This window comes from Ahaetulla prasina, chromosome 1 (assembly GCF_028640845.1).
Source record: "Ahaetulla prasina isolate Xishuangbanna chromosome 1, ASM2864084v1, whole genome shotgun sequence".
Taxonomy (NCBI): domain Eukaryota; kingdom Metazoa; phylum Chordata; class Lepidosauria; order Squamata; family Colubridae; genus Ahaetulla; species Ahaetulla prasina.
Genome location: NC_080539.1, coordinates 176,790,889 through 176,817,104, shown reverse-complemented (window position 1 = coordinate 176,817,104; position 26,216 = coordinate 176,790,889). Strand labels below are relative to the sequence as shown.

At 40.6% G+C, this 26,216-nt stretch overlaps 1 protein-coding gene and 1 long non-coding RNA gene across 3 annotated transcripts in view; one reads left to right on the top strand and one right to left on the bottom strand.

Annotated features, from left to right (window-relative positions):
- SERTAD2 (SERTA domain containing 2) overlaps nucleotides 1-26,216 on the bottom strand; it is a 142,482-nt gene that overhangs the window by 46,406 nt on the left and 69,860 nt on the right. The window lies entirely within an intron of this gene.
- On the top strand, nucleotides 4,198-18,209 carry LOC131198094 (uncharacterized). The gene is made up of 3 exons (XR_009155039.1): nucleotides 4,198-4,307; nucleotides 14,327-14,482; nucleotides 17,511-18,209. It is a non-coding gene; the product is annotated as an uncharacterized LOC131198094 (long non-coding RNA).

Sequence of the window (26,216 nt, the reverse complement as noted above, 5' to 3'; positions counted from 1 at the left end):
GAATGGGAAAGAGCAAGTGATCAGTGGATAGACTAATGGGGCAAATGTTGGTGTCTTTGTTGCCTGCAGTATCAGCTCTGAAATTAGTGGCAACCTCAGCTTTACACTGTAAAACCCATTAGCTTGTTCTCAGAAGAAAGCATTAAAAACACTGCACTATTGGACAGTAAACAAAATACTGGGCAGAGCTATCAGAATTAACAGAAATGAATTTGGTTCAGGAGCTGAAGTTTACATTGTAAAATTACAGATACCTCTGTATGACTGAGAGCACATAAATAAAGATACATTTAGCCCTTCATTTTGAAGACTGCTAGGTGACCAGTTTTTCAAGATGCTTGAGATCAATTCTGGGGAAATTAAGGCACTTCAAAGCCATCCACTCCCATGGGCTAATATAATTTCTTCCTCTACTACTCACTCCCATTGAGATGATGTGCTCTTTGAATAACATGGCTGCTCTTTTTTGCAACATCCCTTCAAATTAGGCCAAGATGATATAGCTATTCCCCAGACCAGCCCCTTTGCCCTATAAATTAGAATCTTGATCCCCTATAAATTAGAATCTTGAATTGTATTAAAGGGGTCGCCACATCGTGGGGAATTCACATTGGCCCTTGTGAGTGACTAATACTTGAAGATTCAGTGATCCTGTTCTCAGCTCACCCACCTAGAGACCCGTTTCCAATGCTAACTCTAGCCTGAATCATCCTTTTAGTACACCCTTCTGCATTGGCCAAAGTCACAAAGGGCTCTGAGGAAGACCTGGTGAATAATCGATTGCCAAGAGGATCTTTCTGATGCAAATGGGGCCTAGATAATAGGAAGAGGGAGCAGGAAGTCAATCCTCAAGCGCTTGAAGGAAGCTCCAACAAAAGGAAGCTAGTTCACTCTGCAGCTGGGAGAGATTCCTCCTGTCCATCAGAGCTCATTGATGAGTCATTTAGTATTGCCCATTTAGGCAAGAATGGAAAATGTAGAAAAATGAAGTCATGATCAGCAAGAATGTTAGGCACCAAAAGAACCAGCATTGGCATCATGTTTTTAGAGCACTATTTTCATATATATATATATATATATATATATATATATATATATATATATATATATATATATATATATATATATATATATATGTTTTCTGAGGTTTCACGGTGTTTGTATATAGGTCTTTGGTTGTTGGGTTTTCTCCGTGTAAAATTGGAAGTGTCTTGGCGGTCTCATTCGTCATCTTCAGGCTTCAGCGTGCTTCTGGGGAGAAGCACGGCTGAAGCCTGAAGATGACGAATGAGACTTCGCAAACGCCGCCAAGACACTTCCAATTTTACACGGAGAAAACCCGAACAACCAAAGACTATATATATATATATATATATATATATATATATATATATATAAAACCAAGCCCCCACCCAAACAGGACACACCACCAGCCAATCAGAGCACAAAAAAAAAATCCAGCCAATCAGAGCACAGCCAAGCTCCCACCCAATCAGTTCAAACCTCCACTAGCAGTTAAAACAGCGGTTCTCAACCTGTGGGTCGGGACCCCGTGACGATTTGCCAGGGGTCGCCTAAGACCATTGGAAATATGGGAAGTATATGTGCGAGTCGAAGAATCGCGCTCCAATGGTTGACTCCACAAGCCAGCCGCAGGCTCTTCAAATCGCTAGCTGAATTCGGCTTCAGGCGCGATGAATTAAAAAAGAGAGAAATCTTTGCTCTGATGTCTCCCTCTCAAGCCGGCTGCAATCACTCCCAATCGCTAGCCTAATCTGGCTTCAGGCGCGATAAACTTAATAGGGGAGGAGTCTCCGCTTTAATGCCCCCGTCCTCAAGGCAATCGCAAGCAGTTCAGATCGCTAGCTAATACGGCTTCAGGCGCGATAAATTAAAAACGAAAATAATTTTACGGTTGGGGTCGCCACATCGTGGGGAATTGTATTAAAGGGGTCACCACATCTTGGGGAATTGTATTAAAGGGGTCGCAGCACTATAAAGGTTGAGAACCACTGAGTTAAAAGGAAGAAACAGCTGCGATCACACATTTCTCCTAGAAGCACGAAGCTGTAAACACCTAGCCTGAAGATGACGAATGGGATTTCGTCGAAACGTTGCCAAGACACTTCCAATTTTACGCAGGAGAAAACCCGAATAACCAAAGACCTACATATATATATACACACACGCACATACACACACACATACATACATACATATGGAATATTTAAATAGGAATTGTACCTTACACATTTTCACATGCAGGAAAATTGGATTTTTAGTAACCAATGAGAATATTAAATGCTGCATCCTGAGAGAGCCAGACTTCCCTTTTTGACCCCAAAAATTAATGGCGTGTGGGTGTGGGTGTTTATAAAGGGAGAAAGAAGTTATTACGTGATTAAAAAAAAGACACAATTCTGAGCATTGTTCACAACATTTCCAAAACTGCAACTTTCATGGTACTTTATCCCTTATACAAACTTTTGTCTTTAGACATAAATGCATTGTGCTCCCTCACGGGACTACTGACACTGCAGCTGTGAGGGGATAGAAATGGAACAAGTGGCAGGAAGTGAAGAAGGAGGCTAATTCCACAGCAAAAAGAAAAAAAAAAGGATAACAAGATCAGGTGGGAAGAGATTTTAGAAAGTTATTCTGGTAGGCAAGTTCAGAGGCTAAGGATGGTGGAATGTTGGAGCCCTGGACAGAAAAGCAGGAGGAGACCTTGCAAGGCCTGGTGTGGGACCTCCCTTTTCCTGTCCAGAAGTAGTTCTGGCAAAGCTGACCAGCAACCCCCATCCCCACTTCTGTCACTGTGTGCAGTTGCCATCTTGATAAGCTCGAATACAGAAACCCAGCTCTGAAAATACAGCCACCAACACACCCTGGGCCCCGTTTCCTTCTGACAACTGTTTTGACAGTTAGGCTGTCTTTACAGCAACATGATGGAGCCAGGCCAGAAGTTTGTAGTGGGCAGAATTAGCTTTTTTTAAAAAATGAAGAAAGGATTAGCTTGCAAACTATTGATAAATACGAACAGGAGGAACGTAAAGATATATATGCATTTCACCCTTCTTTTTAGCCTTCATTTACGAGCTATTTTACAGCCCCTGCCAAGTACAAATGGAAAAAAAATGTTGGGTGGGTTAACTGAAACAATTTTCCACTAGGATAGCTTACTTATGTACTGTAGCATATTATAATCAGTCCATGCTGCAACAGAAATACGGAATTTCAATATTGCTGAGCTACACTTAGTAGAATCCCTTGCCATTTTTCGTGCTGCTGAGAATTACTGGGGATGGTAATTCAACAACATCTGGAATAATATGGCTTCTCCACACCTGCACAACGGTCACCTGAATACATGTTTAAATATGCTCTTACTAATAAACAACTGACTATATTATTCGAGGAGGTGGGGGTTTTTTTCCCTTCAAAATATATGACTGTGCCAGGTTATCTATCATCCTTCTCCATCCATCCATTTCTACTTATTACCATTTTGGAGACAAAAGTCTGTTTTAAGCCATGTTAAGTGAGAGAAGCAGTTTTTACTTACACGCTTGGAAAATCTACAAAGGAGACGAAGCCAATTTTATTTGGTAAACAGGAATTGGCTGCCAGGAGAAGAGCAAACCCCAGCAAAAACAACATAGAGATTTGTGAGTAAAACTTGGTAGCTGTTTGAGCAAATCCCAGTGGAAAACTTTGGCATGCAAGCCAAAATCCTGACTCAGTCTTTGCCACAATTGCAAACAATTGTACCTACTGCTATCTGAAGTTGAGCTTTTCTTACTGAAGGTAGATTTTTAAAAAGTTGTTAACCATTGATTTCCCCCCCCCTCCTTTTAGCAGCTAAAAATCTAGAGACACAGTGGCAAGTCTTGACCTTGTTCTCTGAAAAAGTAACTGGAGGAGGGGGGGAAAAGAGAGAGAGAGGGAAAAAAAAGACTGAATACAAGAATCTGTGAAATTGCAATGTTTACAAGCTCACAGCTCATTAGCTTCAACCTTACATTTGAAAAAGCGCCCTGTTTCTGCCCACTTGAACTGATACACAAAGCTTTAACAACAGCCATGATTCACAGTCAGCTCCAGTCATGCTCATAAGTGATGTGGCACATTCTCAGTGCCTCCAGTATTTGCGTAATTGAGCTTCATTTGCTCTGCCCCTAGCTTGCGTGGAGTGCTGAAAGCAGCAGTGTCATCCGCCCCCAGCTCCTCCTCCTCCTCCTCCTCCTCCTACCTGGCTGACAGCACGACTCACTATGAACAAGAGAGAAAACTATGGATGACAAAAGGTACACTGAGGGATCAGGAAGATCTTTCTATCCTATCCTCTGAATCAAAAGAAACAGAATGAAACTCTTAATATGGTTTAAGGTCTATAAACTATATCATAGCATCATAGAAAAAAATATTCATTGGGAATGCATTATTTGGGATGCAAAGTCAGTTTGGTGCAGTGGTTAAGGAATCAGGCTAGAAATGGGGAGATTCTGAGTTCTAGTCCTGCCTTAGTCACAAAGCCAAGTTGGGTGACTTTGAGCCAGTGTCTCTCTATTTCTTAGCCAAAGGAAGAAGGCAAGGGTAAGACACGTCTGAAAAACCTTGCCACAAAATTATTAGAGCTTCAAGCAGAAACAAGTTACTAATACCATGTGAAAATCCAAAAAAGGTTAAATCAAATCTGATCCTGGGAGAAATGACATTCCAATGAGTGCGTGCCCAGAAGAAAAGGCCCTTTTCCTGGGTCCTGCCAGATGGCACTCTCTAATGGAATGGAAAGGGAGACGTGGTGGCTTAGTGGCTAAGATACTGAGCTTGTTGATCAAAAGGTCGGCAGTTCAGCGGTTCGAATCCCTAGTACCATATAACAGCGTGAGCTCCCATTACTTGTCCCAGCTTCTGCCAACCTAGCAGTTTGAAAGCACGTAAAAAAATGCAAGTAGAAAAATAGGAACCACCTTTGGTGGGAAGGTAACAGTGTTCTGTGTGTCTTTGGCTTTTAGTCATGACCATGACCACATGACCACGGAGATGGCTTTGGACAGTGCTGGCTCTTCGGCTTTGAAACGGAGATGAACACTGCCCCCTAGAGTCGGGAACGACTAGCATATATATGCAAGGGGAACCTTTACCTTTACCTTAATGGAATGGAATCAGAGGTGGTATTCAGCAAGTTCTGACCAGTTCTGGAAATTGGTTGTGGAAATTTTGAGTAGTTCAGAGAACCAGTAAATATCACCTCTGACTGGCCTCGCCCCCATCTATTCTCTGCCTCCCGAGTTCCAGCTGATCGGGAGGAAATGGGGATTTTGCAGTAACTTTCCCCTGGAGTGGGGTGACAATGGAGATTTTACAGTATCCTTTCCCTGCCACGCCCACCAAGCCAAGCCACATCCACCAAGCCAAGCCACGCCCACAGAACCGGTAGTAAAAAAAATTGAATCCCACCACTGAATGGAATGGCATGTAAGAATGACTTTGGGAGACATAAAGAAGAGCCTCAGACTAGACAACAGTCAGTTAAGAGGAGCTCAGCCCACAGAAGCAATGGAGGTGTGGCAAACATCTCAGAAGGGACCTGCCCTAGTTTCTTGCACTGTAAAGGGAAGGTGGGGGAGGTGTTCTTTCAACTTGTATGAGTCTGTTAAGTTTACAAGTAATCTAGAACTAGTACTTCTGGGTATGCTTCTTGTCTGAACTACCTCGCAAGGTTGAAACGGATGGGACCAGAGCATAGTAACTTCTGCCCAATGTAGCAGACACTATTGGGGAGAGATGGTGCTATCCATAATCTGGTTCCAAGCCATGAAGGGTTTTAAAGGTGACCTCCAACACCTTTGAGTTGTACTCAGAAATACATGGTTGCCAAAGCAGCGTGTGGAGCAGAAATGTCATATGTTCCAACAACCAACACCCACAAATGCTGAGGCTTCTGAATACTTGTCAAAAGCAGCCCCATGTGGAGCATGTTGCAGTAGTCCAACCAGGAAGTGACTAAAGGTGTGAGTGACCATGAGTAGGGACTCCCAGTCTGGGAACAGGTGCAACCGGTACACAACATGGAGCTGTGCATAGGCACTCCTAGCCATGGTGTCATCTGCTCTTCAGGCTGATTAGTCACTTTAAGTATGGTTAGCTCAGTTTTAGCTCACATGACCTGTGCTACCAATACATTCATAAAGATACAAAAGTATATGAGAGGACAGCCACCTCTCACAAACATGTGTCTTTAGGCTGGTAACAACTTGAATGTCTGGGTATCTGCCATAGAGCCCCACAGGCTGTAAAGAAAAATCAACCCATCCAATAAGAACATCTTGGGGGGGGGATTATTTGTACCTCCCCTGTACCATGAAATTAAGAGGGAGACAGGAAGGAAGTGATGGTCTTCTTTGTGATGGCCCTCATATTATCTAGGAAAGTACAGATTACTCTTTTTTAATTAATTAATTAATTAAAACTCACAGGAACACTTACATTGCTCCAGATAGATAGTGGGTTTAAATATTGGTATTATCATAGTAGCCATTCTTAGTTACCCTGCGAGCATTTTATGTTTGTGTTTCCAATCATCCAGCAAGAATAATGTGGCTATGTCTGCCTACAAATCTTAAAAATGTTTTAAAACATTGGCATTAATTTACTGTATCATAAAGACACTCAGTTCTTCAAACATAAATACTACTTTTTAAAAAAACAAACACATCCTTCGGAGATAAAAAGAAAACTATTGTTATAGTTTCACTTTTATTATTCTCTTGATACTTCCTGCAGTGTATAAGGTAGTAGAGTTGAGAAAAAGACAGAAGCAAACTTCAAGGACAAGAAGTATATTACACAGAGTGGATGCAACAATAATGTTGAAATGTGGCAACAGAAGCTTTGTAAAACATTTTCCCATTCTAAGGACAATCAAATTCCCACTTCCATCCAGCCCTGTAGGTTACAGGGGATGTTTTCTACCTGTTGTACCTTGTATTTATTTATTCCTACAAATGTTTGCTCTGTACTTAATTCTGAGGTGGGATTTTAGCAAACTCCCAATATCTCTGACTGTACTTGCAATGATACAGTCAAAATTGAGACACCCCCAAAACTTCAACCTAAGACTGTCTACTGTTGACTCCTCACCCCATTCCTAAGAGGTCTGTAAGGGACGTGCATAAGAGCACCAGCGTGCCTACCGTCCCTGTCCTAATGTTCCCTTTATTGTATTCATTTTATGTATTCAATTCATGCTTATACTTATATATATTATCTAATATGTACTTGACAAAATAAATAAATAAATAATAATAAAAAATAAACAGTTATCCACATCTACTAAGTAAACAGATATTTGGAATAGATGGAAGGAAAGAAATAATGTATGTATTTGTGTAGTTTGGAAGAAGGATTTATTTTTATACAGTACATGTATAATAATAGTAATTAGTAATAAATACCTATTATGTATAGTAATAGTAATACTATACTAATACTAATACAATACTATTACTACACTACACTACATTACACTACACTACACGTATACCCTACTCCAGGAAGAGGACGATGTATAAACATAATGAAGGATTTTCATTTATGCTTGATATCTAGATTTGGGGCAAAGTTCCAAGAGCAGTAAATTGCTTAGGTCTGCAGGCTTTCAAGGGGACACATTTGTTTGGGGAAAAGAAACAAAAGCAAAAGTGCGGAGATTCTAGTCAGCCTGAAAACAACCCAAATGGGTGCAAAACCCAACCAGTTTAATCTGACATGATAGAACGGTGCTGACAGCAAAGAATACCAAAGATAGGCTGGTGAAAGGGTCTTCTACTGACAGAAGGCTACAAAGAAACATATTTTAGCACCAGCTTCCTACTGGAAGAAGTTCTTTCAACAAATTGCTTCAGAAGTAGTGGACTTGCTTCAATTTGAAGTTTCTAAGAGGCTGAATGTATCAAGAGACTGAATGGGCCAAGGATGTTGTGATGCTAGTTTTTCTGCACTGGTAAAGACCAATGAATCACAAATAACTTTCCCTTCACCCAAAATTTGTGGCAGAGGAAGAGCTTCTAGCAGAATATGCAAGGAATCTTTAAGGAAGGGAAACTATGGATCTTTCATCTGTGTGTGTCTGTGTGTTTGTGCATGTGTGAATTCTGTCTGTCTGTCTCTCTAGCAAGCTATCCAGCTGCCCTAGTGTTGAGGTTAAGTGCCACACGAGGCACCTGAAGCAGCTGACTAGATAATTTAGATAAGTCACTCTCATCCAGCCCTCGACTGTGAAGTCAACAAACATCTATCCACCAACCTACACCAAGCCAGCATTTCATATCATGGTCTTAACCTTCAGTGAAGAAATCTTGACCCTTAGTGGATTGATTTGGACTGATAAAAATAAATAATTATTGTTCACATACATATATGTCCATCTTTGCCCTATATGACCTATATAATAAGATCATTAACCTATATAATGAGATCATTATCCTTCTGAATTGCTCAGAGGACTGGGGTGGATGGGAGGGTGGTATGTTGGTTCACCTTCCTTCAGGTCTGTGATGATTGGGGAGGAGATATCTTCCCTTGGCCCCTGCTATATGAAGTGCTTGGTGCTTTCTCCTCTCCTTTTCAACATCTACATGAAGTCACTAGGTGAGATCATCCATTGCCATGGGATGAGGTATCAATATGCTGATGATAACCAATTATATAACTCTGGCCCTGCTGAATCAACCAAGTGACGCTATGAGCTTCTTATTATAATATCTTGGAGGCTGTGAGAATCTAGTTGGGGGAACAACAGGCTTCAGCTGAACCCTGGCAAAACTGAGTGGCTTTGGTTTGCAGGGGGGCTTTCTGATTCTAGGACTATGCCATTTTCCATGCTGGATGGGGTTGCACTACTCCAGACAGACCTAGTACGCAATCTGGAGGTTCTTCTAGACCAGGGATGTCAAACTCGATTTCATTGAGGGCTGCGTCAGGGTTGTTTGACCTCAGGGGGCCAGAGTGGGTGTGGCAAGGATGGGTTACCACATGCCTCCCACCGACCCGTACGCTCTCACAGAGAGGGACTTCTCAGGGTGCCGTTCGCCAAACAATGTCGGCTGGCGGCCCCCAGGGGAAGGGCCTCTGTGGGGGCTCCCACACTCTGGAACGAGCTTCCCCCGGGTTTACACCAAATACCTGACCTTCGGACATTCCGTCGCGAACTGAAGACACATCTTTTCATTCGCGCAGGGCTGGCTTGAATTGAATTTTATTAATTTTAAATTTTTATTAATTAATTTAAATGGGGTTTTTAGTTTATGTTATATTTTAACTTCTCAGGCTAATTTTAAAATAAGTTTTTTAATTTGTATTTTAAATTGTATATTGTATTATCTGTTTTATTTTTGCCTGTACACCGCCCTGAGTCCTTCGGGAGAAGGGCGGTATAAAAATCAAATAAATAAATAAATAAATAAATAAACTCTACATCACTTGTGTTGGGGGCGCCTGTGGTGGCCCGAGCGCTCTGCCAGAGAAAATGGGCTCCCCAAGCTCTATTTTCAGCTGCGATGGCCTCCTGCAACCCTCTGCCAGCAAAAATGGAAATTGGGAGGGACTGCGGGCCAGTCCTTTGCTGTTTCCAGTGTGGCCCCGTGGGGCAGATATAAGGACTCTGTGGGCTGGATCTGGCCCCCGAGCCTTGAGTCTGACACCCCTGTTCCAGACTCCCAACTCCTGTTCGATGAGCATGTGGAACTCTTGGCTAGAAGGACCTTTGCACAGCTTTTTTTTATGTGCCAGATACATCCGTTCTTGGATCAGTAAGTCCTAACAGTCACTCATGCCCTAGAGTCACCTCCAGGCTGGACTATTGCAAGGCGCTTTACATGGGGCAGCCCTTAAAGAGTATTCAGAAGTTTCAGCTGGTACAATTATGTGTGCTCTTAGGGCAGAGCATGTTACACCACAGCTCTGCAAGCTGTACTGGTTGCCAGTTTGCTTCTGGATCCAATTCAAGGTGCTGGTTTTAACCATTAAACTCTTAATGGCATGGGAGGGACTGCCTCTCTGGAAGCTTTTGAGGGACTGCCTCTCTGGAAGCTTTTCCACCATTTGCAGTTTATTATAGTATTTTAAAAGGCCATACAATTCCCAGACTGTGAATTGAATTGAAGACTAAATCAACAACAACAACACTACTACTCATCATCATCATCATCATCATCATCATCATCATCATCATCTACCTGAGTAATTCTTAGATCCTTGGTTAGGACTTGAACTATTGAGTTTTTACCAGTCCCAGACTGTGAATCGAATTGAAGACTAAATCTTTAATAATAATAGTGTTGATGATGAAGAAGATGATAACAACAACAACAATAATAATAGTAAGCTACCTTAATGGCTCTTAGGTCCTTGGTTGAGACTTTTAAAGTTTTTACCAGTCCAAGGCTATGAATCGAATTGAAGGTTAAATCTTAAATAATAATATCATCTACAAAAAGGGGTTTGGGGGGGTCAACAAATGTTACAATTAACCTACAGGAGAAACAGAGTAAAAATTTCCAACATCCACATTTTCTGTCACAATGCACTTCGTATGATACTAAATCTGCTAATACTCTGGATCAGAATGTATAGGACATCAGTGCATAGTATTCTTTTAATCACAAAGCACTGTATTAATTTAAAATCCACAACAGATTAAGACAATAAACACAACATGATGGTGAATGTTTGGTAGTTACTCTTTCCATTGCAAGGCTCTCCAGCTCCCAGGAAAGATTTTTAGGGCAATCAGTTAAAAAAAAAAACACCTTCCCCTTTTCTATGAAAAACAATTTCTTGGGGCCTATTCTAATAAATCAGTGAACATTGGGGTCCTTCTCCAATACTGCATTATTAGAGCTTGTTCCAAGTTCTGTCCTTTCAGTCCCAAAATGCTATCCTGAGACTGGAAACAAGCCTCTTGATTATGGAGACTGGAGTGTGGGTGAACATACCTAACTATTGGTTCAAAGGATCCTTTTTCTCCTTGACCTCTCCCATTAACTATGAGGTGTGTCTTTCAATCCACATGAATGAAGGCAGTAGCAATGAAAATCTCATCCTTGGGCTTCTCTCCAGGTCTACTAGTCAGTATGGGATGTGATCAAGCCAAAGCACTAATTAAATAGTAGGCACAAGAGCACCCAACTCTAGCCAGGTCCCAAATCTTTTTTTTCTGCCAGTGAATCCAGGTACTCTCCCTCCTCCATGGCATATTTAACCAATTTCAAAATACCCAACTCCCAGAGGGCCTTTATTCTAGCATGATGTTCCCTCAGCTGTCCTTGGAGGCCACTGCAGGAAAATTCCCTACCTGGAGAGACAATATCTCTGTGACTCTGGACACAGAAGCAACAGAGTATGTGCTCCTCCAGTATCTGTATTGCAGAGACATTTGTAGTAACCTCCTCTCATCCTTAAGGCATAAATACCCAGGTTGCATGGGACAATTCTACATCTCCCTGATACTTCAGATACCAACCCTTCTACAACATATAAAGTTGCCAGATTTTGTAAAGCAGTCCCCAAAAGCCTCAGATAATAATGACCTGTGCTATAAACCAGTCTTAACAAGTATCTAGTTTGTCATTCTAGAGTGCTCCATACTGTACTTCAATTTAGTTTACTGTAATTTAGTTTGCTATATACCAACCTTTATGCTCCCCTACACCTACTTAATGCTCCTCCTTTTACATGCCTTATAGACTTTTATTTTTATAGACACTTTTGTTTTATATCTTTTAGCTTTTTTGTAAAAATTACATTTTAGACTATATTTTCTATGCTTTTTAATTGACTGTACCCCACTCTCCTTAGGCTGGTCTTTGGCTGTAGTAAATATTTGATTTGATTTATAATTTGCTCACTGTCATAAGTCATATCCCACTGTATGCATGTACATTAAAAATAAAAGGCCATTCTGTATCTTATACATGATTTAGCCAATTTCGCATAGTAGCTCATATTTACTACCTCACACAAACAAAAAAGACAGTTTAGGAACATCCCAAACAAATTCATTTAGCACCACAGAGCTTTTTTCATTAATCAAGCAGAATCAAATGCTCATATTATTTATGCAGAACATCTCAACAATGCCTGAGCAGAAAGGTATACAGTTCAAGTGAATTTATAATATGTGTAACATTCAAAGACAGTGGAATTATCAAAAATCCACAGATTGTATGGAATTAAAAAAAAAAGGCCTGGATTACAATTAGTCTTAATGATCTATCAAAGTGAGTGGTATTTCACAGGATTATTACTACTGTAAAGATATTGGCAAATGGGTAACTGCCCAATATTCCTTGAAAACAGAATACAACAGAAATGGCTTCGCTAAACGAAGAAAATATCTGTTTGCATTCCCTTCTGGGTTCAAGGATGGGAATACCCTAAATGCACAATGGGAAAAAAGAAAATCAGTCTCTATCCAGTCGTATGAGCAGTTAGACTTTACATTATAACATAACAACATTAATATTCGTAAATCAGATTGTTATTAGTTTCCCCATCTTCCAAAACATAACAGTAAAAGTGACTGCCATTTCAAAAATGGTTTTGTTTAATCAGTTCATTCAGGAAAAAATGTGGGCTGATCCCACCCCCCCACCCCTGGTTTGCTACTTACAATATGGCTTATTATATCACAATCCACTTTTGAACAAACTGATGTAAAGATATGTTTAACTGGCTAAATAAAGCCATCAGATCCACAACATTTAAGTTACTTGAAACCTGGAAGATATTTGCTAAAATCTCTACATGCAAAAATATAAAAATGCAGAATTCAGCAGTTAAAGATATTTTAAAAAACAATATTTATAAATCAATAATTGCATTTAATATGTCACTGGAGAGATTAAAATCCATGACTGTTTTTCTATATTGGACTCTTTTTAAAAAAAAATACATTTCTATCCTACATGACTTTGCAATGAACCAGCATGAATCCCACGGCATAAACCAGACCAGGAAATCAAGTTTCATAGAGGGAATTTGGAATTTAGTATGCATTATGTAGAGTACTCCCATAACACTCTGGCTAGGTGAAGGCTTGGCTGATCATAAAATGGCTGCTCTAGTTACAAACCTGACCCATTTATCCGAAGGGAAACTGGTGAGGCTACTCCCAACAATCCCAATTAATTTTTACAACCAAATAGTCCTTAACATAACCTATATCTTCATGAGCATCCCTGCCAAAAAGCTCTGGCCTCACAGGGCTAAAATATTTTTGAAATAAAATGATGCAGGCTCGGATTTTCTTTTTCAGCAAACCAATTCATTTCATTAAACCATTTTAAAAATCTGTAGATCAAGTTGTGTGGTAGGCACCAAGGAATGGCCAGAGGGTTGGAGACTCTAGTTTGAACTACATTTTGTAGCTAGGATGTCAGGACAAAGCAGCATGCTCTGTGCTAGTTAAGACTATCTCTTTTTTTATACTGCTTTTGTTCCCAGCAATATCAATTCAAGAAGGCTACTGACAAACCATAAAACCCTTTTGTACTTCAGCTGCACATGAGTGTGCAAAATGGACAAAGATCATGTAACCATGTCTTATGTTCAAAGGACCATGTTTAAAAATTGGACAAGAATCCAGCTATTTTAAGTTTATATGAGAATGCCTAGGGGACCAAGACCACTGATCTTAAAGCTTCATTTCCCTCAAATGTACAAACTCATATCCACACATATGCACAAAGTAAAAACACTTCCTGCTCCATTCTTGATCTCCCAAATTGCTCTGCAGCCTTCCTAATTCTTCCTGCTTCTTTCACCCAATTTTTCTTATCATTCCCAGATCTTCATTGGGTTATCTCCTCCTTTTATAATTTTCCACTAAAAGCAGTATGCTTTTGAGGGCTTTGGTTCTGCAAAAATAGTGTCACCTGTTACCCACCTATGGAACTTTCAGATGAAGACAGTCCAAAGGAAATGGACTTGTAAGAGACAAAAACAAAAGTATGTTTTTCAGTTATTCAGCACAGCACCTGAAGTAATTCATTGTAAATGTGCTAATGGTTAATAGGAAGAGTTCATGCAAGTATGAACAAGTAAACGGTAAAGATAAAAGACATTCAACAACAAAACAAGCTGCTACAAACGTCAGGTGCAAAAACAAATTCCCTTGAAGTGTTTGAGGCCAAACTAGGTGTTTAGATAAGTTGTGCTATCATGGTTAAGGTATCTGACTAGAACTAGGCAGACCCACAATGTACTCTGTTTCAGCCATCGGAGATCACTGAGTGACTTTGAATCAATTTTTCTCTCTCAGCTGCACCAGGTTGTTATGGGACAACTAGGAGGACAGTGTGCTAAGGAAAGGCAGGATAAAACTAACCTACCAACCAACCAAAGTACTATTATACACCAAATGCAAATAGCAGAATCCTGGATGACCACTTGATAGTAGCAAAAAGCTGATTTGGAGGTGAGTGTTATTCCGTATTTCTCTTATTATCAATCTAGTGACCATTTGGATTTTTTCACTTCAGTTTTGACGTCCTTATTTGGATTTTTTCACTTCAGTTTTGACGTCCTTATATTTAGCTTCAGAAAAGAAAGGCAATTGGATTAGATGATCCTCTTGCTCCAAGACACTCGCAAATCTTTCCCAGAGTTACAGGAAGGAGAAGAGCAGGCAGGAAATGGCAACAGAAATTTTACTCATCTTGGAAAATAATGACAAGAACATTAATCCATGTGTCTAGTGTTATAGGTGCCCTCAGGTAAACATATGAACACCTTACATACTCCAGACACACGTTTAAAAGATTTCTTGTTGCTATGATGACAACATTATGGCATGTCTTACAGTAAGGGAGGGAGGGAGAGGGAGAGGGAAAGGGAGAGGGAGAGGGAGAGGGAGAGAACTAACTGGGTTCTTCATTCTTCCTTAAAATGCCTGTATTATTTAAAAGCAAACAACAGAATCATATCCATACGGTCTCATACAAATGATAACTAAACAGCCCTATTAGATTTTACTCTGTTAATAACTCTGTACATTTTGTTTTTCAAAGCATAGAATATGAGCCTCAATCCCATTTAATCTTCAGGCTAGAATAAGAAGCCCAGAGAAAATGCTGGACAATTTTCTTGTCCTTCCTTTATCCATTTCTGACTTCAAGTTCTCATTGCCAGCTTGCATGCGGATGAAACACCAAGCCCAGGAACAGCTGCCCGAGTCTATGTCAAACTGCATCTGGCACCCATCTATCTTCCAACAAGCTTCCTTCACTTCTGAAATCATTCCAAAGCAGCCACCTAATTTTTTTCCCTTGTGCCTCTGCAACACACCAGAATTTATTTCATCATTAGTCCTGCTGAAGCAATTTATCAGTTCCTTTGCCTGGTCTTTTATGGGTATAATTTTGTAAAGGGTGCATTAAAGCATATCAATCTATCCATATATCTGGCAACTTGGATGAAATGAATTAAAGTCTCCCTCCCACAGAGTCCTGTCAAATTCTCATAGGCCCCCATTAAAACTAGTTTTGGCTAAAAGAGAACATTTAAGGGTTTTTCAATATAGACATTGTGGTGCCTGCAACATTCAGGCAAGGAAGTCTGCTGCACAATTCTCAAATTGTTGTCATAGCCATTAACTGTGGAGTCGTTGAAATATTCAACAAGACTAAAAGTTTGCTACATGCTGGCTCCAGAAGGTTGTGGGGGGGCTGGGGGGGGGGGAAGGCCTCCCACTAAGGAAACAATTTACTCTTGCTAAAATAGTAATCTCAGAAAATTAATTCCAATGTGTGGTATTAAAATCAACTATGGATACATTTCTTTTAAAAAAATATAAAGTTGACTTTTATCATTCACATTTGGTAGTCTTGTCTTTTCAAAACAGCTACACACACACACACACACACACACACACACACACACACACCAAACGTACTGAAATGGTACAATTCGACACTGTACAGTCCTCAGCTTATAATCATTTGTTTGAAGTTACAACACTGCTGAATGACTTATGACCCATGCCTGAAGTTATGATGGCTGTAGCATCCCTGGGATCACGTGATTAAAATTCAGGCACTTGACAACCTGCCCATACTTAAAACCACAAAAGTGGTTCAACTCCTCCCATCTGCTTATCTTCTCCCTATCTATGGCCTTTTGGACTCCTGCTGTCCCATGCCCCAGCTGAGCTGAGCTGTCTTCTTGCTCTGGCTGCTTATGAGGTATGCTCAGCCTGACTGCTGGGCTGGGCTTAAGTAGGATTGAGCTGTTAAAGAGAGAGAGAGAGAGAGAGAGAGAGAGACTCAAAAATAGCTCCAGAGCCATGGCATGCCAGAAAACCCTTTTGCAAAAAACGCTTCGGCTGTGGTGGTGGGGGAAGAAAAGGGAAAAGCAGCCACAGGTTTGGTGCAGGAGTTTTGGGAGTGCTGGGTGGTGAGAATGATTGCTGCTGAAACTGGGCTGGGGCAGATCTTGTTTCCTGGGACATGGTAAGCCAGGTCTCAGAGCCGTGTGGTTGTATGGCTGTTTGCCATCCCACAAAGTAGGGTGCAGATTGGCCAAAGGGCAGAGATGAGGTGGTAGATAGACAGGCTGGGGGAGTTGGAGGCAATCCTTTACCTAACTGAGGTTCAAGGCTGGGAGGGATCAAGCTTTGAATGGCTCGGATTGCGATGGGTACTCGCTTAATGACAATTCATTGATCACAATTCTCAGCTAATGATGGTAACCAGGACTGCCAGGATTGAGGTCATTAAGTGACACGGTCACATGACATCTTGCTTTATGACCATATGGTTTAACAGAAATTCTGGTCCCAATTTTGGTCATAAACCTAGTACTACCTGTACCTTGCTTTCATTTGCAGAGAATACATGAATTCATTATAGAATAAATACCTCCTTTTTGGGAAGGCAGTCATTATCTGGGCAACTGGGACTGACTGGTATTTCACAAGGCATTATGTACTTTCTGCAAAAGTCAACGTATGCCCACTCTTTCTTACTTTAAAGTGCAGCAAATTGTGCCCCTATTTTTGATTCTCTCAATTAAGTTAAAAATGAATGTTTTTAAAAAAATTAATAACAACTATGGGGGGGGGGAATAATCAGGATTCACCTTCAACCTCCATACCTTCTTTCATTTGCATTAATTGCAATCTTCACTTCTTCTCAACTATTTGCATCAACAACAACAAAAAATACTTGCTGGCCTAACAAAGGAGTGACCGACCATTTTTTTCATGTAAAGGCAGAATGGAGGAAAGAGCTAGGATGTTCCTGTGGCTTCAATCTCGTCACATGAAGCTCCAATTCTCCTATTTTTGCTTAGTTAATAAATGTATCTAATGCCCAGCTTCCTTGTATTATTACCATTAGTATATTTTCTCCCTCCAGTTTGCTTCACAAGAAACAGAAGGTGGGAAGAGATGAAAAATGGCATTTCACTGCAAAATATTGAAAATGCTCCCTATTTCTCATCTCCAGACTCCCAGCTGTGGTCGGTAAAGAAGATACCAGCAGCCGTGGTGGTCTGGGAGCTTCATGGACAGCTGGTCTGCAGGAACTCTACACTACTAACTCTACACTACTAACCAGAGCATACAAAACATTTGCCAGACCTATTCTTGAATACAGCTCATCCGTCTGGAACCCATACCACATCTCTGACATTAATACTATCGAACGCGTCCAAAAATATTTTACTAGAAGAGTTCTTCGCTCCTCCGAAATCAACAAAATACCTTATACCACCAGGCTTGAAATTCTGGGTTTAGAAAACTTAGAACTCCGCCGACTCCGACATGATCTGTGTTTAACGCACAGAATCATCTATTGTAATATCCTTCCTGTAAAAGACTACTTCAGCTTCAATTGCAACAATACAAGAGCAAACAATAGATTCAAACTTAATGTCAACCGCTTCAGACTTGATTGCAGAAAATATGACTTTTGTAACAGAGTTGTTAACGCTTGGAACTCACTACCTGACTCTATAGTCTCTACTCAAAAACCGAAAATCTTCAACCAAAAACTGTCTACTATTGACCTCACCCCATTCCTAAGAGGACTATAAGGGGCGTGCGTAAGAGCACAAAAGTGCCTACCGTTCCTGTCCTATTGTTCTTTTACTTATATATACTTTTCTCTCATGATGAGTTATTTTTATGTTGATGATTATATATACTGTTGTGACAAAAATAAATAAATAAATAAATAAATAAACCTGGACTTGGGGCAGCCACACAGTTTATGCAGGCCAAAGTTTTTCAACCAGTTACTATCATAGTATTCTATTTATTCAAGCAGAAAAGACAAGCGATTTTATGACAAAATAGCTTCTTGACTAGCTTCTTCAATCAGATGACCTCCTGATGTGTTGAACCTCAATGCCCCAGCCAATTATGCAAGTTGGCATTACACACTCACACACACTCACACAGAGGCATATATGAATCGCACAGACCTTTTGATTTACAAAATATGCTCCCTTGTATGAATGCAATGCCATATAAACTAGAGTTACATCATCTACAATAACTACAGCAACATGTAAACTACTAATAAAATTAAAATAACAAATAATAAGAACCAGCAACTCAATGTAAAATTATCAGAAAATTCACAGAGAGAGGAATCATAATTGCCTCATTGAATGGAATAGAAAAGTTTTGAAGTCCCTCCCCATCCTTGGTCAAATGCAAGAGAATGGATATTTATTCTAAAAAATACAATCCTCGAAAAGCCCGAAAGGCTGAAGAAGGTTACTCCAGACATTCCTAAAATATAATTTGCAAAAAGTTTTTCTCTAGTAACAATTTTTGTTTGTTTGTTTGTTTCTCCCTGGAATACTAACAATAATGCTTAACATTTACATCACGGACTGCTTATTAGTGAAAATGGAGAAGAAATTAAAACAAACCAGTAAAACAAGGTTGCATTAGACACCTTCAGGCTATGCCCACTTGTTCAGCTCTAAGAAAATGTGAATATAAATTGAGAAAAAGAAGGAAGGAAGGAAGGAAGGAAGGAAGGAAGGAAGGAAGGAAGGAAGGAAGGAAGGAAGGAAGGAAATCTCGCAAGAAATGATACAGTTGGCAGATGAATGCAAAGGTGACATCAAGAATGGCAAGGCATCTACCAGAAGAATGATTGTCTAAAGCCCCTCAGATTGGTTGGTCTTCCTTTTCATCATTGAATCCAACTTATTCACCCTCCTATTGTTGGCTGAAACAGTGATACATCCTACATTATTCTTTTACAGCAACTTCTGTGGTAGCAATGATGAAGCCAGGAGAGCTGAAGAGCATCATCATCAATAATGCTAATAATGAAGGAGGTAGACATTCTTAACCAAGAGCCCATCAGAACCTGGAGTCAATTCTGGTTAACTATGGTTCCTCAACCATTAGCAAACATTTCCAAATCAAGTTTAGCTCTCCTCTGAAATTACCCTTCATTTTAGAGAATGTTTTCAATAGCCAGAATAGACGGTTGGGAGACATGAACATTTATTATACACAAGAGCTCACTATGGCTGCATATTTTTCTTTTAGAGATGCTATGCAACAAAGGCCGTAGATTGACCAGCTCATCTGCTTGTTTACCACTTCTGCTACATGACTGAATTCCTTATGTATCTTTTGTCCCAAGTAACCATTAACTAGGAAAATCCTTGATAAATATGGCTGTTTGTAAGTCATTTCATACGCCCACTGCTTGGTTAAAATCACAGTCTATCGTGCAGTTACTTGAAGCAAACCCCACTGCATCGGACCAAATAGTTCCAAATAAAATCAGGCTGAAATATATATTACAATTTCATATTGTGTTGCCCAGAATTGTTCAAAATTTAATTACTATTATTCCCCTCCGCCACCATTTATCGCTTTTAAAATAGATTAGCATCAAGACAGGACAATAAGCTTGCTGAAAGAAGGGAAGGGAAGGGACACTTTTCTTCCAAAAACGCTCAGTGAGGATTGCATATGTTCAGAATGGAAGAAAATTGAAAATCAGAGGAAAACTGGTTGGAATGACCTGAAGTATTCCTGCAAGTCCTTTGCATACACACCCATGCACACCTCATAGATGCAATTGCCCATAAAGTATATCCTACTACATTTTTAAAGTGTTCTTGTTACATAAACTCCGTCAGACATTTGAGACTGGGAGTCTGCAAATGTTTAAAATAAATAAATAATAAGCCTGTTTCCTAGCAAACAGGCAGGCACGATGAGGTATCAGCCTTTTTCCTGGAGATTTTGGTGAGCACAACTTAATACATTTGAGGCATTATGTTTTTGTTGCCATTGTTTTTAGATTGTTAATGCCTCATGGAACAAGGAAATCTTACATGTTGTAAGATGTGTACATGTTTTCGTGATGCCTGTATAGTGGTGTTGATAGATTTCCATTCCAATCATTTTCTTCTCGTGACAATGGATCCTGCAGGCCTAAAGAAATGCTTGAGGGGAAATCAACCCACCCTGAGACCAGAAAGCCAGTGAACAAATTAAGGAGGCTGTGCTTTTTCTCACATATTTCATATTCATTCTTAGTTTTGGTTGCATACTCTTTGATATGTTATTGCAGAAATTTAAAATGGAAGGTTCCATTTTGTTTTATTTCAATTGAAGAATAAAGGGAATTGAGAATGTTGGTGGCATAAATGGGGGGGAGGGAACTGAACAGAAACTAACTCTGTGTTTCATGCTGATTCTCAGTACATCTATACTTATCATAATCACAAAATATTTTTCATAAATAAACCATATGGATGTTTTCCCCATCATCATAAGAACTAAGAAACAGCTCATACACATAAAAACCGTGAAGTTTTCAATATTCCGTATTCCCATCAAAGGATCATAAATCATTATCGGAGCACATGTTTATTCAGAATTGGTTCTATGTTCAATCTTTCACACATGCAGTTTTCAGATAGGAAAAGATCCCTGCCTAAAGCCATGGTGGTTCAGTTATTTTGTTTGTGCAGAATACCACATCAAGCCAAAAGTCAACTGGCATGATGGTTTAATGTGATGTGTGAACCAAGCTCTGAACCTGGTTGGGGAAGAGGAAGAGGAAGAGGAAGTTTATTGCAACTGATATTATTCAGGGAGGTTCTCTCTCTGAAAATATTTCCAAGGAAACCAAAAGTCTCAAATCTGCTCTGATAGTACTGTTTCTGGACTTCAGATGGAAATCAGAAACATTTAACAATATTATATAACCCCAATTAGCCAACAATATAGCAAAATTCACACAAATGCTAAGCCACAATGTGGATTTTGTCTTAGCAGGTCATGTGAGTGTAGCCAATATATGTTCCTTCCAGGCTCTGTGCCTTTTTACAGTTTCTAGCTATACCTTCATTTGCATCACTACAATATCATAAATCAAGGCACCCTTTCCTCGGCAGTTCCTCTGACCTTGTAGAAATCTTATTAAGATGTATTTTGTACAGTGCTAGAGGCGAGTATTACCTTTCTGAAACAATCGCCCACCGAAATACACAGATTTCCATACTCTACCTTGAGGCAAAGCAAACATAATATCACCCACAAGAGGAATGCCTTTTTCTCCTTCGCCCATTACACCTTTTTCAGGAGCAAATTCCCCAGCATTTAGCCAATGCTAAGAAAAAGAGGGCCGAGCTGAGGAATTTGGAAGTTATCTGCACGATAAAATCGCTCAGATTCGGGACGGGTTGGACACTGATTGGGTGGATCTAGGCGGGATGACGCAGGCACGTCTTGAGAACATTGTTTGGGCTGAGTTTGACTCTGTGACTCCCGATGACATGGACAGGATACTGGGGAGGCTGAATGCCACCACACGTTTATTGGACCCATGTCCCTCCTGGCTGGTACTGGCCACCCAGGAGGTTACACGAGGTTGGCTCCAGAGAATTACCAGCGCTTCTCTGATGGAAGGAGTCTTCCCTGCCGCCTTGAAAGAGGCGGTGGTGAGGCCCCTCCTCAAGAAGCCCTCCCTGGACCCAGCTATTCTGGCTAATTATTGTCCGGTCTCCAACCTCCGCTTTCTGGCGAAGGTTGTTGAAAGTGTGGTGGCTTGGCAGCTCCCCCGGTACCTGGAGGAAACTGTTTATCTAGACCCGTGCCAGTCCGGCTTCAGGCCTGGGTACAGCACAGAGACGGCTTTGGTCGCATTGGTTGATGATCTCTGGAGGGCACGGGACAGAGGTTGCTCCTCTGTTCTTGTCCTGTTAGATTTGTCAGCGGCGTTTGATACCATTGACCATGGTATCTTGCTGCAGCAGTTGGGGGGTTTGGGAGTGGGAGGCCTCCTACCTCTCCGACCGTTCGCAGACAGTGTTGACAGAAGGGCAGAGATTGACTGCTAGGCAACTCACGTGTGGGGTGCCGCAGGGGTCGATTCTCTCACCCCTCCTGTTCAACATTTATATGAAGCCGCTGGGAGAGGTCATTCGTGGTTTTGGGGTGAGCTGTCAGCTGTATGCCGATGACACTCAGCTGTACATCTCCACCCCGAACCACCCCAACGAAGCCATCGATGTGATGATTTGGTGTCTTGAAGCCGTTCGGGTCTGGATGGGGACGAACAGGCTCCGACTCAACCCATCCAAGATGGAGTGGCTGCGGATGCCGGCAGCCCGGCACAGTCAACTTACCCCATTGCTGACTGTGGGGGGGGGGGCGAATCGTTGGCCCCCAGGGAATCGGTGCGCAATTTAGGCATTCTCCTGGACGTACGGCTGTCTTTAGAAGATCATTTGACGGCCGTCGCCAGGGGAGCTTTCTCTCAGGTTCTCCTGATTCTCCAATTGCGCCCTTTCCTTGACCGGGACTCATTATGCACAGTCACTCATGCCCTCGTCACTTCCCGCCTGGATTACTGCAATGCTCTCTACATGGGGCTCCCCTTGAAGAGCATCCAGAGGCTCCAACTGGTACAGAATGCGGCCGCGCGGGGGATTGAGGGAGCTCCTCGTAGCTCCCATGTAACACCTCTCCTTCGCGGGCTGCATTGGTTGCCGGTGGTCTTCTGGGTGCGCTTCAAGGTGTTGGTTATCACCTTTAAAGCGCTCCATGGCACCGGACCGGGATATTTGCTGCCGCCAGTTCCCTCCCATTGTCCGGTGCGTCCAGTGCACTTTCACAGGGAGGGCCTCCTTAGAGTGCCGTCAGCCAACCAATGTCGGCTGGCGGCCCCCAGGGGAAGAGCATTCTCTCTGGGGGCCCCGGCTCTGTGGAACGAGCTGCCGGTGGGACTCCGTCTTCTCCCTGATCTTTGGACCTTTAAACGCAAGCTCAAGACTTTCTTTTTTCATCAAGCGGGGCTGGCCTGATTGATTGATTTTAATAATTGGGGATTTTAGCGGGCTTTTAACAGGGGTTTTATCTTTGTATTTTTATCTAATAGTTTTAAGTATACAGCAGTTTAATTAGATTTTTAACTTTGTTATGGTATTTTAAATGGTTTTTTGTATTATTGTCGTTTTATTTGCTGTACACCGCCCTGAGTCTTCGGAGAAGGGCGGTATAAAAATGTGAATAATAAATAAATAAATAAAACATCATAATCAACCTGCCAAGGTCTCCATTCAATCAAATCTGAAATTTTAAGCTTCATAATTGAGAAAGGAGAGTATTTGTAGCTCACAGTTGAATTGAGGGGTTCTTTGGTGCTCTTTGAGCTTGGTTGTTTTCTTGTAGGCATTTCATTACCCAAACTAGGTGATATCATCAGTGCTAGTAAGGAATGGGGTTCGCTCTCAATTTACATTCTAGTGGCTTTCCTTGTCAGTGTTGATGGAAATGGCTTTAGAGGTTCTTTGGTCAGGATGTTTACAGTTGGCTTGTTTGGCAGTTCCTTGATTGGGGTATAGTTTACTTCTTGATTGTTGATCTAATATTAATCTTGGTATTAATCTATACTTATCTGGGTCTTTTGGGGTCTTTTTGCTCCCATTGGGAGACCTGTATACTGCATGAATCAAGAAGAGGGCCGTGAAAATATTTACAGATCCCTCACATCCAGGACATAAACTGTTTCAACTCCTACCCTCAAAACGACGCTATAGAGCACTGCACACCAGAACAACTAGACACAAGAACATTTTTTCCCCGAAGGCCATCACTCTGCTAAACAAATAATTCCCTCAACACTGTCAAACTATTTACTAAATCTGCACTACTATTAATCTTCTCATCGTTCCCATCACTATCTCTTTCCACTTAGGACTGTATGACTGTAACTTTGTTGCTGGTAATCCTTATGATTTATATTGATATTGATTGTTCCTGATTGCTTATTTGTACCCTATGATTATCATTAAGTGTTGTATCATTAAGTGTTAAATTGTACCCTATGACCATCATTTGTGTTGTAAATGTTGTGCCGTGATGAAAGTATCTTTTCTTTTATGTAAATACTGAGAACATATGCACCAAGATAAATTCTTTGTGTGTCCAATCACACTTGGTCAATAAAAATTCTATTCTATTCTATTCTATTCTATTCTATTCTATTCTATTCTATTCTATTCTATTCTTTTTGGCTTGTTGGCTATAATTTTTGCACACTATGTAGATGTTGGTTATGTGCCTATTGATGGCCAATTTATCAGATTTCCAAGAATTCTCTAGTGTTAAAAGGGAGTATTATGTCTAAGTCCAAGATCAGGTAGCATGGAATAAAATCTTTTCTAGTACGAACATATAAAATGGGATTATAAAAATCTGTGTACAACAGGTGTGGAATATCTGACTACACCAGATTTCCAAAATATGTGTATAACAAATGTTATTCCCCCTTATGCATGTTTGCTATAGGAAACAATGCTTAAACACTAATGTTTTCTAAACAGTCTTAATATATAGAATTGTACTGCTTTCACTGGTAAAAGAGAAGTAATGCATTGATGCAAGGAGAGAAATTTTAGCATAGTTTTATGTAAAACTTTCATAAACCTTCAAACCTTCAAAACCTGTAAAACTTCAAAACCTTTCATTTGTTTAGATGAATAGGGTAAATTTCTCATGAAGTTCCTATGTTACCTATAAATGAGGTGGTTGTTTAGTTGGTAAGTTGTGTCCGACTCTTTGCAACTCCATGGACCATAGCACACCATAGCACTCCATAGACTATAGCAAACCCCCGTTCTCTACTGTCTCTCAGAGTTTGCCCAAATTCATATTCAATTTACCAAACTGTAAATTTGCTTGTTATAGTTATTGCAGTTTGTAATCAATAGAAAGCCCAACCATCAGAAGCATCAGCCATTAGTGATTCACTTAAGCAGACAAACTTTTTTTCTAGAAAAGCAACAAAAGCCTATTGGAAAAAAAAGAGGCACTTACTACCAGTAGGTTTTTTTTGCCTGCAAAGAGGAGGTCAAAGTTCCTTTGCTTTCTGTATGCAAAGCATCAATGAGAGAAAATGATACCTGGTTTGGGTTGAATCTGAGACTCCAACACCATGATTTAGTCCTCTCATTTTACTGGAGAAATATTAACCAAGTTGCTCTTTTCCCTGATTTGGGGGAGTGTAGTGTAGGGCAAAGAAAACATTTTGAAACTTATAAACCCAATATCTATATCTTAGTAATACTTGCTTCCACAACGGGGCCACCTTAATGGCAGAATAATGATAATGGAGTCTGTTGCTGCCATTGCAAAAAAAAGGGGGCACCTGAGAAGCAGACCATCTTCTCTGACTGAAGATCCATTTCTGCTTTGGAGACAGGCAATTCTGCAATCCCCTATAACCCTTTTCAGCTAATGGAAACTAAGTACCCTTCTGCTAAGCAATGAATTGTAGAAGAAAACGCTAAGAGTTGGGCATATGGTTGTTCCACCAATTCTACAATTCCTGGGAAGGCATATATACGAACTGTAGATGAGCGGGCAAATCATGGACCAAGGATGTAGTGTGACTTAAAAATGCAAATGTTAGATAGTACAACTGGGTCCTTTCTTCACTGCTGAACTCACTGTTCACCCATCCTTGAGTCAGAGAAACCTCTTCCAGCATGACACTGACTATCTCCCATTTCCAATCCTTATCCTGTTTCTTTCTTTCTTTCTTTCTTTCTTTCATTCATTCATTCATTCATTCATTCATTCATTCATTCATTCACTTATATTTCATATTTCTTAAATGCTCATGTCCCTCAAAGAGGGGCATGTACCTTCCTCCCTTTCC